Raw genomic sequence first — 18,128 nt, 5'->3', positions numbered from 1 at the left:
CAGTGATCGTACAATGTCCATCCAACGACCGTAGTGCTTCTTCAACCTCTGGTCTTCTTGCTCCAGCCGCCCAAAGCAGCGCCGGTCGTGTCGCGTGCTCCTGCCTCCCGTGGCCGGCTGTGATGCCGCGGAGGCCTCACCGCCCCGTACTACCCCCACCGCTGGCCAGGCCATCCCTCTACTCACCCACACCCCCTATTATTCTGCGGCGATGGCAGCCTCACACCGCAGCTGAACCAGTGAACCCTCGTACTCCTCTCACGCGGGCTTCCACTGCTGTGTCTCCCCCGGCTCCGCGTCATCCCCTTCCTAGGCCTCGCCGTCATCCAGACCACCGCCCTGGTGCTCTCGGCGCGGCGTGGTCAACATGGTCAACGACCGACTTCCATCGGAAGAGTACTGTACGTGGAGAGGCTGACAGTTGGGTCCAGGCGGCCGCAAGGAAGTGCCTCCTTATTACGCGCAAAATAATTATTCCTCCACCTGACAGCAGGGACCCACCGGATGGGCCACCTTATTTCGCGAAAAAAATGTTTCCCCCCTGACTGCTGGGACCCACCGGACGGGTCAGCGTATTTCGCGAAAAAAATGTTCCCCCCGCTGTCAGCTCGGACCCACCGGAAGTGCCTCCTTATTACGCACAAAAATATGAATACTCCCCCTGCAAGCTAGGACCCACCATGGTGGTGTTGGGTAATGTAGTAATTTCAAAAAATTTCCTACGCACACGCAAGATCATGTCATGCATAGCAACGAGAGGGGGAGTATGATCTACATACCTAGTAGATCGACAACGGAAGCGTTTGGTTGATGTAGTCGTACGTCTTCACGATCCGACCGATCAAGCACTGAAACTACGGCACCTCCGAGTTCTAGAACACGTTCAGCTCGATGACGATCCCCGGACTCCGATCCAGCAAAGTGTCGGGGAAGAGTTCTGTCAGCACGACGGCGTGGTGACGATCTTGACGTACTACTGCTGCAGGGCTTCGCCTAAGCACCGCTACAATATTATCGAGGACTATGGTGGCTGGGGGCGCCGCACACGGCTAAGGAATAGATCACGTGGATCAACTTGTGTGTCTCTAGGGTGCCTCTGCCTCAGTATATAAAGGACCAAAGGGGGGAGGCTGTCCGGCCACATAGGGCGCGCCAGGAGAGTCCTACTCCCTCTGGGAGTAGGATTCCCCCCCCAATCCTAGTTGGAATAGGACTTGTGGAGGGGGGAAAAGAGAGAGAGGGGCCGGCCCCCTCTCCTTGTCCAATTCGGACCAAGGGAGGGGAGGGGCGTGCGGCCCATGTAGGGCTGCCTCTTCTCTTTTCCACTAAGGCCCATCATGGCCCATTTAGCTCCCGGGGGGTTCCGGTAACCTCCCGGTACTCCGGTAAAATCCCGATTTCACCCGGAACACTTCCGGTATCCAAACATAGGCTTCCAATATATCAATCTTTATGTCTCGACCATTTCGATACTCCTCGTCATGTCCGTGATCACATCCGGGACTCCGAACAACCTTCGGTACATCAAAATGCATAAACTCATAATATAACAGTCATCGTAACCTTAAGCGTGCGGACCCTACGGGTTCGAGAACAATGCAGACATGACCGAGACATGTCTCCGGTCAATAACCAATAGCGGGACCTGGATGCCCATATTGGCTCCTACATATTCTACGAAGATCTTTATCGGTCAGACCGCATAACAACATATGTTGTTCCCTTTGTCATCGGTATGTTACTTGCTCGAGATTCGATCGTCGGTATTCCAATACCTAGTTCAACCTCGTTACCGGCAAGTCTCTTTACTCGTTCTGTAATACATCATCCCGCAACTAACTCATTTAGTTGCAATGCTTGCAAGGCTTAAGTGATGTGCATTACCGAGAGGGCCCAGAGATACCTCTCCGACAATCGGAGTGACAAATCCTAATCTCGAAATACGCCAACCCAACATGTACCTTTGGAGACACCTGTAGAGCACCTTTATAATCACCCTTTACGTTGTGACGTTTGGTAGCACACAAAGTGTTCCTCCGGCAAACGGGAGTTGCATAATCTCATAGTCATAGGAACATGTATAAGTCATGAAGAAAGCAATAGCAACATACTAAACGATCGGGTGCTAAGCTAATGGAATGGGTCATGTCAATCACATCATTCTCCTAATGATGTGATCCTGTTAATCAAATAACAATTCTTTTGTTTATGATTAGGAAACATAACCATCTTCGATTAACGAGCTAGTCAAGTAGAGGCTTACTAGTGACACTTTGTTTGTCTATGTATTCACACAAGTATTATGTTTCCGGTTAATACAATTCTAGCATGAATAATAAACATTTATCATGATATAAGGAAATAAATAATAACTTTATTATTGCCTCTAGGGCATATTTCCTTCAGTCTCCCACTTGCACTAGAGTCAATAATCTAGTTCACATCGCCATGTGATTTAACAGCAATAGTTCACATCACCATGTGATTAACACCCATAGTTCACATCGATATGTGATCAACACCCAAAGTGTTTACTAGAGTCAGTAATCTAGTTCACATCGCTATGTGATTAACACCCAAAGAGTACTAAGGTGTGATCATGTTTTGTTTGTGAGATGATTTTAGTCAACGGGTCTGTCACATTCAGATCCGTAAGTATTTTGCGAATTTATATGTCAACAATGCTCTGCACGGATCTACTCTAGCTTATTGCTCCCACTTTCAATATGTGTCTAGATCGAGACTTAGAGTCATCCAGATCTGTGTCAAAACTTGCATCGACGTAACTTTTTACGACGAACCTTTTTTGTCACCTCCATAATTGAGAAATATTTCCTTATTCCAGTAAGGATAATTTTGACAGCTGTCCAGTGATCTACTCTTAGATCACTATTGTACTCCCTTGCTTAACACGGTGTAGGGTATACAATAGATTTGGTACACAGCATGGCATACTTTATAGAACCTATGGCTGAGGCATAGGGAATGACTTTCATTCTCTTTCTATCTTCTGCCGTGGTCGGGCTTTGAGTCTTACTCAACTTCACACCTTGTAACACAGGCAAGAAACTTTTTCTTTGACTGTTCCATTTTGACTACTTCAAAATCTTGTCAAGGTATGTACTCATTGAAAAACTTATCAAGCGTCTTGATCTATCTCTATAGATCTTGATACTCAATATGTAAGCAGCTTTACCGAGGTCTTTCTTTGAAAAACTCCTTTCAAACACTCCTTTATGCTTTGCAGAATAATTCTACATTATTTCCGATCAACAATATGTCATACACATATACTTATCAGAAATGATGTAGTGCTCCCACTCACTTTCTTGTAAATACAGGCTTCACCGCAAGTTTGTATAAAACTTATATGCTTTGATCAACTTATCAAAGCGTATATTCCAACTCCGAGATGCTTGCACCAGTCCATAGATGGATCGCTGGAGCTTGCATATTTTGTTAGCACCTTTAGGATTGACAAAACCTTCTAGTTGTATCATATACAACTCTTCTTTAATAAATCTATTAAGGAATGCAGTTTTGTTTATCCATTTGCCAGATTTCATAAAATGCGGCAATTGCTAACATGATTCGGACAGACTTAAGCATAGATACGAGTGAGAAATTCTCATCGTAGTCAACACCTTGAACTTTGTCGAAAACCTTTTGCGACAATTCTAGCTTTGTAGATAGTAACACTACTATCAGCGTTCGTCTTCCTCTTGAAGATCCATTTATTTTCTATGGCTTGACGATCATCAGGCAAATCCATCAAAGTCCATACTTTGTTCTCATACATGGATCATATCTCAGATTTCATGGCCTCAAACCATTTCGCGGAATCTGGGCTCATCATCGCTTCCTCATAGTTCGCAAGTTCGTCATGGTCTAGTAACATGACTTCCAGAACAGGATTACCATACCACTCTGGTGCGGATCTCACTCTGGTTTACCTACGAGATTTGGTAGTAACTTGATCTGAAGTTACATGATCATCATCATTAGCTTCCTCACTAATTGGTGTAGTAGTCACAGGAACAGATTTCTGTGATGAACTACTTTCCAATAAGGGAGCCGGTACAGTTACCTCATCAAGTTTTACTTTCCTCCCACTCACTTATTTCGAGAGAAACTCCTTCTCTAGAAAAACTCCGAATTTAGCAACAAAAGTCTTGCCTTCGGATTTGTGATAGAAGGTGTACCCAACAGTCTCCATTGGGTATCCTATGAAGACATATTTCTCCGATTTGGGTTTGAGCTTATTAGGATGAAACTTTTTCATATAAGCATCACAACCCCAAACTTTAAGAAACGACAACTTTGGTTTCTTGCCAAACCACAGTTCAGATTGTGTCGTCTCAACGGACTTAGATGGTGCCCTTTTAAACGTGAATGCAGCTGTCTTTAATGCATAACCCCAAAACGATAGTGGTAGATCGGTAAGAGACATCATAGATCGCACCATATCTAATAAAGTACGGTTATGATGTTCGGACACACCATTATGCTGTGGTGTTCCAGGTGGCGTCAGTAGTGAAACTATTTCACATTGTTATAACTGAAGACCAAACTCGTAACTCAAATATTTGTCTCCGCGATCAGATCGTAGAAACTTTATTTTCTTGTCACGATGATTTTCCACTTCACTCTGAAATTCTTTTCAAATGTTTCAGACTTATGTTTCATCAAGTAGATATACCCATATCTGCTCAAATCATCTGTGAAGTTCAGAAAATAACGATACTTGCCGTGAGCCTTTACACTCATCGGACCGCATACATCAATATGTATTATTTCCAATAATTCAGTTGCTCGCTCCGGAGAATGGAGTCTTAGTCATCTTGCCCATGAGGTATGGTTCGCAAGCATCAAGTGATTCATAATCAAGTGATTCCAAAATCCCATCAGCATGGAGTTTCTTCATGCGCTTTACACCAATATGACCTAAACGGCACTGCTACAAACAAGTTGCACTATCATTATTAACTTTGCATCTTTTGGTTTCAATATTATGATTTATGTGTATTACTATGAACGAGATCCAACGAACTATTTTCATTGGGTGTGTAACCATACAGGGTTTTATTCATGTAAACAGAACAACAATTTATTCTCTTACTTAAATGAATAAACATATTACAATAAACATGATCAAATCATATTCATGCTCAACGCAAACACCAAATAACACTTATTCAGGTTCAACACTAATCCCGAAAGTATAGCGAGTGTGCGATGATGATCATATCAATCTTGGAACCACTTCCAACACACATCGTCACTTCACCCTTAACTAGTCTCTGTTTATTCTGCAACTCCCGTTTTGAGTTACTAATCTTAGCAACTGAACTAGTATCAAATACTGAGGGGTTGCTATAAACACTAGTAAAGTACACATTAATAACATGTATATCAAATATACTTATGTTCACTTTGCCATCCTTCTTATCTGCCAATCACTTGGGGTAGTTCCGCTTCCAGTGACCAGTCCCTTTGCAGTAGAAGCACTTAGTCTCAGGCTTAGGACCAGACTTGGGCTTCTTCACTTGAGCAGCAACTTGCTTGCCGTTCTTCTTGAAGTTCCCCTTCTTCCCTTTGCCCTTTTCTTGAAACTAGTGATCTGGTCAACCATCAACACTTGATGCTCTTACTTGATTTCTACCTTCATCGATTTCATCATCATGAAAAGCTCGGGATTCGTTTTCGTCATCCCTTGCATACTACAGTTCATCACGAAGTTCTACTAACTTGGTGATGGTGACTAGAGAATTCTGTCAATCACTATCTTATCTGGAAGATTAACTCCCACTTGATTCAAGCGATTGTAGTACCCAGACAATCTGAGCACATGCTCACTAGTTGAGCGATTCTCCTCCATCTTTTAGCTATAGAACTTGTTGGAGACTTCATATCTCTCAACTCGGGTATTTGCTTGAAATATTAACTTCAACTCCTGGAACATCTCATATGGTCCATGACGTTCAAAACGTCTTTGAAGTCCCGATTCTAAGCCGTTAAGCATGGTGCACTAGACTATCAAGTAGTCATCATATTTAGCTAGCCAAATGTTCATAACGTCAGCATCTGCTCCTGCAATAGGTCTATCACCTAGCGGTGCATCAAGGACATAATTCCTCTGTGCAGCAATGAGGATAAACCTCAGATCACGGATCCAATCCGCATCATTGCTACTAACATCTTTCAACACAATTTTTCTCTAGGAACATATCAAAATAAACATATGAAAGCAATAACGCGAGCCATTGATCTACAACATAATTTGCAAAATACTACCAGGACTAAGTTCATGATAAATTTAAGTTCAATTAATCATATTACTAAAGAACTCCCACTTAGATAGATATCCCTCCAATCCTCTAAGTGATCACGTGATCCAAATCAACTAAACCATGTCTGATCATCACGTGAGATGGAGAAGTTTCATTGGTGAACATCACTATGTTGATCATATCTACTATATGATTCACGCTCGACCTTTCGGTCTCCGTGTTCCGAGGCCATATCTGTATATGCTTGGCTCATCAAGTATAACCTGAGTATTCCGCGTGTGCAACTGTTTTGCACCCGTTGTATTTGAACGTAGAGCCTATCACACCAGATCATCACGTGGCGTCTCAGCACGAAGAACTTTCGCAATGGTGCATACTCAGGGAGAACACTTCTTGATAATTAGTGAGAGATCATCTTAAAATGCTACCGTCAAACTAAGCAAAAATAATATGTATAAAAGATAAACATCATATGCAATCAAAATATGTGACATGATATGGCCATCATCATCTTGCTTCTTTGATCTCCATCTCCAAAGTACTGTCATGATCTCTATCATCACCGGCATGACACCATGATCTCCATCATCTTGATCTATATCAATGTGTCGTCACATGGTCGTCTCGCCAACTATTGCTCTTGCAACTATTGCTATCGCATAGCGATAAAGTAAAGCAAATATTTGGCGCTTGCATCTTATGCAATAAAGAGACAACCATAAGGCTTTTGCAAGTTGCCGATAACTTTAACAAAACATGATCATCTCATACAACAACTTATATCTCATCACGTTTTGACCATATCACATCACAACATGCCCTGCAAAAACAAGTTAGACGTCCTCTACTTTGTTGTTGCAAGTTTTACGTGGCTCCTACGGGCTTAAGCAAGAACCAATCTTACCTACGCATCAAAACCACAACGATAGTTTGTCAAGTTGGTGCTGTTTTAACCTTCGCAAGGACCGGGCGTAGCCACACTCGGTTCAACTAAAGTTGGAGAAACTGTCACCCGCTAGCCACCTTTGTGCAAAGCACGTCGGGAGAACCGGTCTTGCGTAAGCGTACGCGTAATGTCGGTCCGGGCCGCTTCATCCAACAATACCGCCGAACCAAAGTATGACATGCTGGTAAGCAGTATGACTTATATCGCCCACAACTCACTTGTGTTCTACTCGTGCATATAACATCAACACATAAAACCTAGGCTCGGATGCCACTGTTGGGTAACGTAGTAATTTCAAAAAAATTCCTACGCACACGCAAGATCATGTGATGCATAGCAACGAGAGGGGGAGTATGATCTACATACCTAGTAGATCGACAACGGAAGCGTTTGGTTGATGTAGTCGTACGTCTTCACGATCCGACCGATCAAGCACCGAAACTACGGCACCTCCGAGTTCTAGCACACGTTCAGCTCGATGACGATCCCCGGACTCCGATCCAGCAAAGTGTCGGGGAAGAGTTCTATCAGCATGACGGAGTGGTGACGATCTTGACGTACTACTGCTACAGGGCTTCGCCTAAGCACCGCTACAATATTATCGAGGACTATGGTGGCTAGGGGCACCGCACACGGCTAAGGAATAGATCACGTGGATCAACTTGTGTGTCTCTAGGGTGCCTCTGCCTTAGTATATAAAGGACCAAAGGGGGAGGCTGGCCGGCCACATAGGGCGCGCCAGGAGAGTCCTACTCCCTTTGGGAGTAGGATTCCCCCCCCCCCCCAATCCTAGTTGGAATAGGACTTATGGAGGGGGGAAAAGAGAGAGAGGGGCCGGCCCCGTCTCCTTGTCCAATTCGGACCAAGGGAGGGGAGGGGCGCGCGGCCCATGTAGGGCTGCCTCTTCTCTTTTCCACTAAGGCCCATCATGGCCCATTTAGCTCCCGGGGGGTTCCGGTAACCTCCCGGTACTCCGGTAAAATCCTGATTTCACCCGAAACACTTCCGGTATCCAAACATAGGCTTCCAATATATCAATCTTTATGTCTCGACCATTTCGAGACTCCTCGTCATGTCCGTGATCACATCTGGGACTCCGAACAACCTTCGGTACATCAAAATGCATAAACTCATAATATAACAGTCATCGTAACCTTAAGCGTGCGGACCCTACGGGTTCGAGAACAATGCAGACATGACCGAGACATGTCTCCGGTCAATAACCAATAGCGGGACCTGGATGCCCATATTGTCTCCTACATATTCTACGAAGATCTTTATCGGTCAGACCACATAACAACATACGTTGTTCCCTTTGTCATCGGTATGTTACTTGCCCGAGATTCGATCGTCGGTATTCCAATACCTAGTTCAACCTCGTTACTGGCAAGTCTCTTTACTCGTTCTGTAATACATCATCCCGCAACTAACTCATTTAGTAGCAATGCTTGCAAGGCTTAAGTGATGTGCATTAGCGAGAGGGCCCAGAGATACCTCTCCGACAATCGGAGTGACAAATCCTAATCTTGAAATACGCCAACCCAACATGTACCTTTGGAGACACCTGTAGATCACCTTTATAATCACCCATTTACGTTGTGACGTTTGGTAGCACACAAAGTGTTCCTCCGGCAAACGGGAGTTGCATAATCTCATAGTCATAGGAACATGTATAAGTCATGAAGAAAGCAATAGCAACATACTAAACGATCGGGTGCTAAGCTAATGGAATGGGTCATGTCAATCACATCATTCTCCTAATGATGTGATCCTGTTAATCAAATAACAACTCTTTTGTTTATGGTTAGGAAACATAACCATCTTCGATTAACGAGCTAGTCAAGTAGAGGCTTACTAGTGACACTTTGTTTGTCTATGTATTCACACAAGTATTATGTTTCCGGTTAATACAATTCTAGCATGAATAATAAACATTTATCATGATATAAGGAAATAAATAGTAACTTTATTATTGCCTCTAGGGCATATTTCCTTCAGGTGGCAGGCTGACTTGTGGGCCTAGTAAGTTGACTGGGACGGGGGCCTTTGTCAACTTTAGTCAATATGAACGATTCTAGCTCCAGTGACCGTACGATGTCCATCCAGCGGCCGTAGTGCTTCTTCAACCTCTGGTCTTCTTGCTCCAGCCACCCAAAGCAGCGCCGGTCGTGCTGCATGCTCCTGCCTCCCGTGGTCGGCTGTGCTTTCGCGGAGGCCTTATCGCCCCTACTATTCTCACCGCTGGCCAGGCCCTGCGGCGACGGCAGCCTCACACTGCAGCCGAACCAGTGAACCCTCGTACTCCTCTCCGCGCGGGCTTCCACTATCGCGTCTTCCCCGGCTCCCCGTCATCCCCTTCCTAGGCCTCGCCGTCGTCCACCGCCCTGGTGCTCTCGGTGCGGCGTGGTCAACATGGTCAAGGAACGACTTCCATCGGATGTGGACTGTACGTGGAGAGGCTGACAGCTGGGTCCACGACCGCAGCAAGGAAGTGCCTCCTTATTACACGGAAAATAATGATTCCTCCACCTAACAGCTAGGACCCACCGGACGGGCCACTGTATTTCGTGAAAAAAACATTTCCCCCTGACTGCTGGGACCCACCAGCTACATCTTCGCACACAAGGAAGTGCGTCCGGGCAAAAAAAAATGATTCGCCCCCCCTGACTGCTGGGACCCACCAGCTACATCTTCGCAGGCAAGGAAGTGCCTGATAGTCGGGACCCACCTGGTCGAAGAGTACGTAGCATTGTCATTCTGGTCGCGAACGTGTACGTACATATATACTGGTGGATGTAGAGGCGCGCACGTGTTGTAGTAGAGGCGCGTACGTGTCGTAGTAGAGGCGTGCACGTAGCATGTACACGTACGTACAGTGGCCAGGGTGCAAGAAAGAAAATACGGCCACGTATGTGTACATACGGGCGGGGTCTCGAACGCCTACTCGCGCATACGTACGGCCAGGGCTCATGTACATGGCTGGGTCAGAACGGAGAAACATCGTCGTCATCGTGTTCATGGGGAGGCAACGGAATGTGTCGTGTTCATGGGGAGGCAACGGAATGCGTCATGTTCATCGGGAGGCAAAGGAGCGCGTGGGAGCCAACCAGCTGGGTCGGAACGGAATGTGTGGTCATGTTCATCGGGAGGGCTTGGACGAAATAGGCGATGGAAACGAGGCCTGGCGTACCGCACAACGGAGGAAACGGACCTCCTACGTTCGGAACGGGGTCCTGTTGATCGGGAGGGGTCTGGCGTACCGCAAAACGGAGGAAACGGACCTCCTACGGTCGAAACAGGGGTCCTGTTAATCGGGAGGGGTGTGGCGTACCGCAAAACGGATGAAACGGACCTCCTATAGTCGAAACGGGGGTCCTGTTCATCGGGAGGGGTGTGGCGTACCGCAAAACAGACGAAACGAACTTGTGTTGGAGCGCTATGGTCGAAACGGGGGTCCTGTTCATCGGGAGGGGTCTGGCGTACCGCAAAATGGGACTCCACGGGATACTGTTCATCTCCACTGTCGACCTCCTCCAGCCTCCACGGGCTACCGTCGACCTCCTCCAGCCTCCATGGGCTCCTGTTCATCCAGCCTCCACCGCGCGCTACTCCACCGGCTACTGTTCAACCACCCCTCCATGGGCACCCCTCCACCATCTACTGTTCATCCAGCCCCCCACACCACGGGGTCCTGTTCAACCACCCCTCCACGGGCACCCCTCCACCGTCTACTGTTCATCCAGCCCTCCACCACACCATGGGGTCCTGTTAATCCAGAGGCAATGCCATTGCTCACTGTTCATCCAACCCCCCCCCCCCCGCAACGCTCACTGTTCATCCCAGAGGCAGCATCGATCGGCTTCAGTTAGCAGCAGTAGCGAAGGAATCGCTCGATCGAGTTCAGTTAACAGCCATCGATCGATCGCTCGGGTTCAGTAACGCGTAGCCTGCAGTGCAATCGCTCGGGTTCAGTTAGAGCCCAACGCATCACTCGGGTTCAGTTAGATCCAACGCCTCGCACACACGCGCGTACGTGTACGAGAGAAACGCGCATCGCTCGGCCCCCGACCTCCCACCGTAACCGGGAACTCCCCGAGATTTTCCTCCCCCTCGCTTCAACCACGGTTTTTCCGTCATGGACGGCCCAAAGAATGTCATGCAGCTGCGTCTCCGGCCCGCCCAGGACAAAAAGCCCATTTTCTGTCATGATTTTTTTTCATAGAAGTAGGAGCCCACTACATCTATGATGATACCGAGTTTTGTCACAATTATCGTCATAGAAGTGTCATATGTATGACAGAAAAAAAATCGTTTGGCCCAAAATGTCACGGACAATGTTGGGGATGTCGCTTATCAGGAACTTATCGGTTGATCCATGATAAGGGGTAAATCGGCCATTTTATCGGCATATCGACCGATTTATCGCCATATCGGCTGAGTTATCGGCCGATTTACCTTATTGGTCTGACAGCGCTAAGCGATAAATCGGTCGATTTATCGGCATATCGGAAGATATCTTGAACAGTGGTCATGGATGTGTCTTTTTTTGTAGTGAATGAATCCATTACAAGAGAGTAGAGGGGGAGAAGAAACATAAGATCCAACTATAATAGCAAAGCTCGCGATACATCAAGATCGTACCACCTCAAGAACACGAGAGAGAGAGAGAGAGAGATCAAACACATAGCTACTGGTACATACCCTCAGCCCCGAGGGAGAACTACTCCCTCCTCGTCATGGAGAGCACCGGAATGATGAAGATGACCACCGGAGAGGGATTACCCCCTCTGGCAGGGTGCCGGAACAGGTCTAGATTGGTTTTCAGTGGCTACGGGCGGCGGAACTCTCGGTCTATTGTGCTCCCGGATGTTTTTAGGGTATATGGAGATATATAGGCGGAAGAAATACGTCAGGGGGGCCACAAGGGGTCCACGAGGGTAGAGGGCGTGCCCAGGGGGGTGGGCGCGCCCCCTGCCTCGTGGCTTCCTCGTAGATCCCGTGACGTGCACTCCAAGTCTTCTTGGCTTCTTCTGATCCAAAAATAAGTTCCGTGAAGTTTCAGGTCAATTGGACTCCGTTTGGTTTTCCTTTTCTGCGATATTCTAAAACAAGGTAAAAACAGAAACTGGCACTAGGCTCTGGGTTAATAGGTTAGTCCCAAAAATGATATAAAAGTGTATAATAAAGCCCATAAACATCCAAAACAGTAGATAATATAGCATGGAACAATCAAAAATTATACATACGTTGGAGACGTATCATTAGGGCTGCCATTGTTCTCGGCTTTTCTTGGCGAAGGTGTCTGGCGAGCCATTCGTCTTGGACGCTGTGTTTAAAAGCTGCTAAGGCTTCGGCGTCCGGACAATCGACGATTTGGTTCTTCTTGGTGAGGAACCTGTTCCAAAGCTTTCGGGCGGACTCTCCGGACTGTTGGATTATATGACTTAAATCATCTGCATCCGGAGGTCGGACATAAGTCCCTTGAAAATTAGCCCGAAAAGCGTCCTCGAGCTCCTCCCAACTTCCAATTGAGTTTTCGGGGAGGCTTTTCAGCCAGTGCCGAGCTGGCCCTTTGAGCTTGAGGGGAAAGTATTTAATGGTATGGAGATCGTCTCCATGAGCCATATGAATATGGAGGATAAAGTCCGCTATCCAGACTCCAGGGTCTGTGGTCCCGTCGTACGCCTCTATGTTCACCGGTTTGAATCCCTCTGGGAATTCATGATCCAGCACCTCATCAGTGAAACATAAGGGGTGTGCGGCACCCCTGTATAGGGATGTGCCATGGTGTTCAGACGGTTGTAGTATTCGGTGTTGGTTTTGTACCGGAGCGCGCTTCCTAGATCCATACATGGATCTGGTTGCGCCGGATTTTTGGCGCAAGTTCTCACGTAGACTGTGTGTTGACTTATGCGCGACTTTGTTAGCCGCTCTATCAAGTTCACAAGGTGGTGGATCCGGCCGGTTGGCCGTATCATTCTTCGGCTGTATGGGCTCTAATGCCTCATCGTCGAATTCCGGTAATAGCTTGCGCTTTGGATAGCTATTTTTGTGGTAACTTCCACCATACTTTGTTACTTTGTTCCACCTGCTGTTGAGCGTATCTTGTGCGACCTTAAGCCTTTGCTTCTGTTTCTTCAGGCTCCTCACTGTGGCAATAAGCTTTCTGCGGAGGTTCTCTTGCTCCAAGTGCGTTTCCGGGATGATGTGTGCATCTTCGTCCGGACTGTTTTCTTCCCCATACGGGGTTTGATGAGGCTTATCCTTGGCGTCGTCGTGTTCGGACGTCGGATCCGTACTATGTTTGCAGTTTGCATCTTGATCGTGCTCTGCCACCGGGGTGGTGCAGTCTTTGTTTCTTCTAGAGTCAACTGGACTGTTATTTCCTCTTGCGATGTTATCGCTGTTTTTGCTATGGCGGGACTTAGAGCGGCGCCGCTGACGTCGGCACTTGGGTTGCTTGGAGGGGGAATCCTCCGCTATCTCTTTGCCATTGCCCTCTCTGGGTGTATCCACCATGTATACGTCATGTGATGAAGTGGTGGTCCGGCGCCCTGTGGGTGGTGGTTCCTGTTCGTCTCCTGCATCGTCTTCCATACCATCAATGTCTTCGTAGTCAAAGTCGAGCATGTCGGTTAAGTCGTCGACAGTGGCTACTAAGTGGGCGGTGGGTGGGCAGCGAATTTCTTCGTCGTCCACATCCCATTCTAGTCGGACATAGTTCGGCCAAGGTTCTCCTGACAGGGAGAGAGACCTTAATGAATTTAGCACATCTCCGAAAGGTGAGTGCTGAAAGATATCCGCGGAGGTGAACTCCATGATCGGCGCCCCGTCAGATTCGACGGGCACGGATGTAGGCAGCTCGGAGTCCGTGGCTGGAGGTAAATCCAGTGGTTCGGCGACGCGGCTCTCGAAAGGGGTGAAGTCAGTATCTGGCTCCATCGCCACTGAGAGTGCGGCCTCCATGGCGGAGTCTATCCCTCCGCTCTCGGATGGCGCGATTTGCTCCGGATTAACGACCGGAGTGGTTGCGGATGCGATCTCCCGAACACTGTCCGATGGCAGAGTTACGTCATGCTCGTCATGACTGTGCGGCGTACCCGACATGGGCTCGAATCCGTCGAAGATCAAGTCTCCGAGGATGTCGGCGGTGTAGTTTAAGTTTCCGAACCTGACCTGTTGGCCAGGGGCGTAGCTCTCGATCTGCTCTAGATGGCCAAGCGAATTGGCCCGCAATGCGAAGCCGCCGAATACGAAGATCTGTCCGGGGGGACCTCACCCTGGACCGCATCGCTAGCGATGATCGAAGGAGCCATCCAGCCTTATGGTGACGACACAATGGAACTCTCAATGAAAGCACCAATGTCGGTGTCAAAACCGGCGGATCTCGGGTAGGGGGTCCCGAACTGTGCGTCTAAGGCGGATGGTAACAGGAGGCAGGGGACACGATGTTTACCCAGGTTCGGGGCCTCTTGATGGAGGTAATACCCTATGTCCTGCTTGATTGTTCTTGATAATATGAGTGTTACAAGAGTTGATCTACCACGAGATCAGAGAGGCTAAACCCTAGAAGCTAGCCTATGGTATGATTGTCTGTTGTCCTACGGACTAAAACCCTCCGGTTTATGTAGACACCGGAGGGGGCTAGGGTTACACAAGGTCGGTTACAAAAGAGGAGATATACATATCCGTATTGCCTAGCTTGCCTTCCACGCCAAGTAGAGTCCCATCCGGACACGGGACGAAGTCTTCAATCTTGTATCTTCATAGTCCAACAGTCCGGCCAAAGGATATAGTCCGGCTGTCCGGAGACCCCCTAATCCAGGACTCCCTCACCAGGGTCCCTGGCATCTGGGTCCAGACGCCAGGAACCCTAGCGTCTAGTCCTGGAGTCCAAGAAGGACTCTTGCCTTTCGGGTGAAACCGACTTTATGGAGGCTTTTACTCCAAGTTTTGACCTCAAGGCTCAATATATAAATAGAGGGGTAGGGCTAGCACCCAAGACACATCAAGAAACACCAAGCCGTGTGCCGACAACCCCGTCCCCTCTAGTTTATCCTCCTTCATAGTTTTCGTAGTGCTTAGGCGAAACCCTGCGGAGATTGTTCTTCACCAACACCGTCACCACGCCATCGTGCTGCCGGAACTCATCTACTACTTCGCCCCTCTTGCTGGATCGAGAAGAGGACGTCATCGAGCCGAACGTGTGCAGAACTCGGAGGTGTCGTGCTTTCGGTACTTGGATCGGTCGGATTGTGAAGACGTACGACTACATCAACCGCGTTGATATAACGCTTCCGTGAACGGTCTACGAGGGTATGTATACAACACTCTCCCCTCTCGTTGCTATGCATGACCATGATCCTGCGTGTGCGTAGGAAATTTTATGAAATTACTATGTTCCCCAACAATTTTACCCACAGGTACGGGTACCCGCGGGTACCATACCCGTATGGGCAAGGTATGGGCACACTTTTATACCCATGGGTAGTACCCATACCCTACCCGTTGAGTCATGGGTAGGGTACGAGTATAATATTGTACCCGCGGGTATACCCATACCTTGCCCGCTTGTGAACTAATGTTAAGTTTTCGTCAATTAATCATTAATTTTTCATGTGACTTTTCTACTCCTATTGACTTATGACTATGTTGTACTCATCTACCTGTTATTGAGCTAAAATAATTTCTTTATGTCAAATGTGTTATCAATGAGTGTAAAAATGTAAACAACCCATGTGCTATTTGTTCTACCCGATGGGTACCCAACGGGTACGGGTACCCGTCGGGTATGGGTATGGGTATGGGTAAAGTTTCATACCCATGGGTACGGGTATGGGTAGAATTTTGTACCCACTGACTATACGGGTATGGGTATGGTATTGCTCTACCCTGCCCATACCCTACCCATTGCCATCCTTATCAAGGACCGGCTCTGGAGCAAGGTTCAAGGTTGGATTGAGCGTACTATGTCCTCGGCTGGCAAGGAAGTTCTTGTCAAATCTGTTGCACAGGCTGTTCCAGTGTTCTCCATGTCATGTTTCAAGCTACCTAGAGGCCTTTGCGAACATTTGAACATGCTCATTCGGAAGTTTTGGTGGGGCGCAAAGGATGGAAAACGTAAGCCACATTGGGTCTCCTGGAAAACGATGACACAACCCAAGGGAATGGGAGGACTCGGTTTCAAAGATTTCGAACTCTTCAACTTGTCCATGCTCGCCAGGCAGGCGTGGCGCTTGCTGAAAGACCTAGAGTCGCTGAGTGCACGAGTGTTGAAAAGTGTGTACTTCCCGTCATTATAGAGGGAAGGGATGAATTGGGAAGCCATCCAAGCCAGGTATGGCAGGCCATTATAGAGGGAAGGGATGTTGTGAAGCAAGGCTTGATAAAGAGAATTGGGAATGGAGCAGATACAAACATATGGACCGAGAACTGGTTACCCATAGAGGAGATGATGCGTCCCTATGGGAGTATCTCGCCAAACCCACCAACATATGTGTCGGAGCTCATAACTACTGTGACCGCCTCGTGGAATAGACAGCTTGTCCAACAAACGTTTATGCCCATGGATGCTACAGTTATACTTGGTATGCCGATATGCACCCGAAACATCACAGATTTTTGGGCATGGTTTCATGAGAAAAACGGTACTTTCACTGTTAAATCAGCATATAAGATGCTAGTAGCTACCAGAAACAGGAGAGAAGCGTGGTTGGAAGAGGTACCGGGGCCTTCCAGCTCTAGGGCCGAAGAAGGGGCCTGGAAAACGTTGTGGAAATCGGAAGTGCCGGGCAAGGTACGGATGTTTCTATGGAGATTATCAAAGCACTCGCTTCCGACAAATGACGTCCGTGCCCATCGCCATATGACTGACTCGCCGCAGTGCGGGTTATGTGGAGTTCGGGATTCCTGGCGCCATTCTCTGATCGAGTGCACCTCCTCTAGGAGCATGTGGGCTCTTATTGATGAAGAGATCACGCATAAAATAATAGCTACATCGGAGCCATCAGCAAAGCAATGGTTGTTTACGTTGATTGAGCTGTTATCACGTGATGATTTTGCAATGGTATCGGTGACATTATGGTCTATATGGCACGCGAGGCGCAAGGCAATACACGAAGCTATTTTTCAGACCCCTCATGCGACCCATGATTTCATCACACGGTATATGGCTGAGCTCGGCATAGTGAAGGAAAAGATGCAGCAAACTATTGTGAGGGGTGTCACCACAACAAAGGCACACACACAACCTCGGAAGCCACCGCCAGGGTATTTCAAAATACATGTGGACGGCGAAGTTCTAGGCACCAGAGGAGGTTCGGCGGCAGCTATATGCAGAGATGAACATGGAAACTATATGGGTAGCTCATCACTTGTTGTGCAAGGAATTACAGATCCACCAACTCTAGAAGCAATGGTGTGTCGAGAAGCTCTGGCTCTAGCGGAAGATCTGGGAATCCAAAGCTTGGTAGTGGCCTCCGACTGCCAACAAGTGGTCTCGGACATCAACGGAAGAGCAAGGGGGACATATGGAGCAATTATCAGAGAGATAAACCTTAGATCATCGCCTTTTCTTTGTACTTTTGTTTTTGAGAGTCGTGCTGTCAATGTAGAAGCACACCGTCTAGCCAAGTTTTCTTTTTCGAGAGGACCGGGACGCCATGTTTGGCTTGGTGCACCTCATGACCTCAGATGTATCCCACACCATGTGGACTTTCATGAATAAACTTGGTTTTCACCCCTCAAAAAAAGGCATCCTCTCAAGAGTTATCAAAAAAAGGCATCCTCTCAAGATTTCTCCACCACACTGCGTGCGTTCTCCCCGAGGAGGCGGCGCGCGCCGTCGACTTCATTACTCGTTGTTCGGTGGTTCTCCTTCACGTGTGTTGTCA

Source organism: Triticum urartu, chromosome 5 (genome assembly GCF_003073215.2).
Source record: "Triticum urartu cultivar G1812 chromosome 5, Tu2.1, whole genome shotgun sequence".
Lineage (NCBI taxonomy): Eukaryota > Viridiplantae > Streptophyta > Magnoliopsida > Poales > Poaceae > Triticum > Triticum urartu.
Note: the sequence above shows the minus strand (reverse complement) of the source record.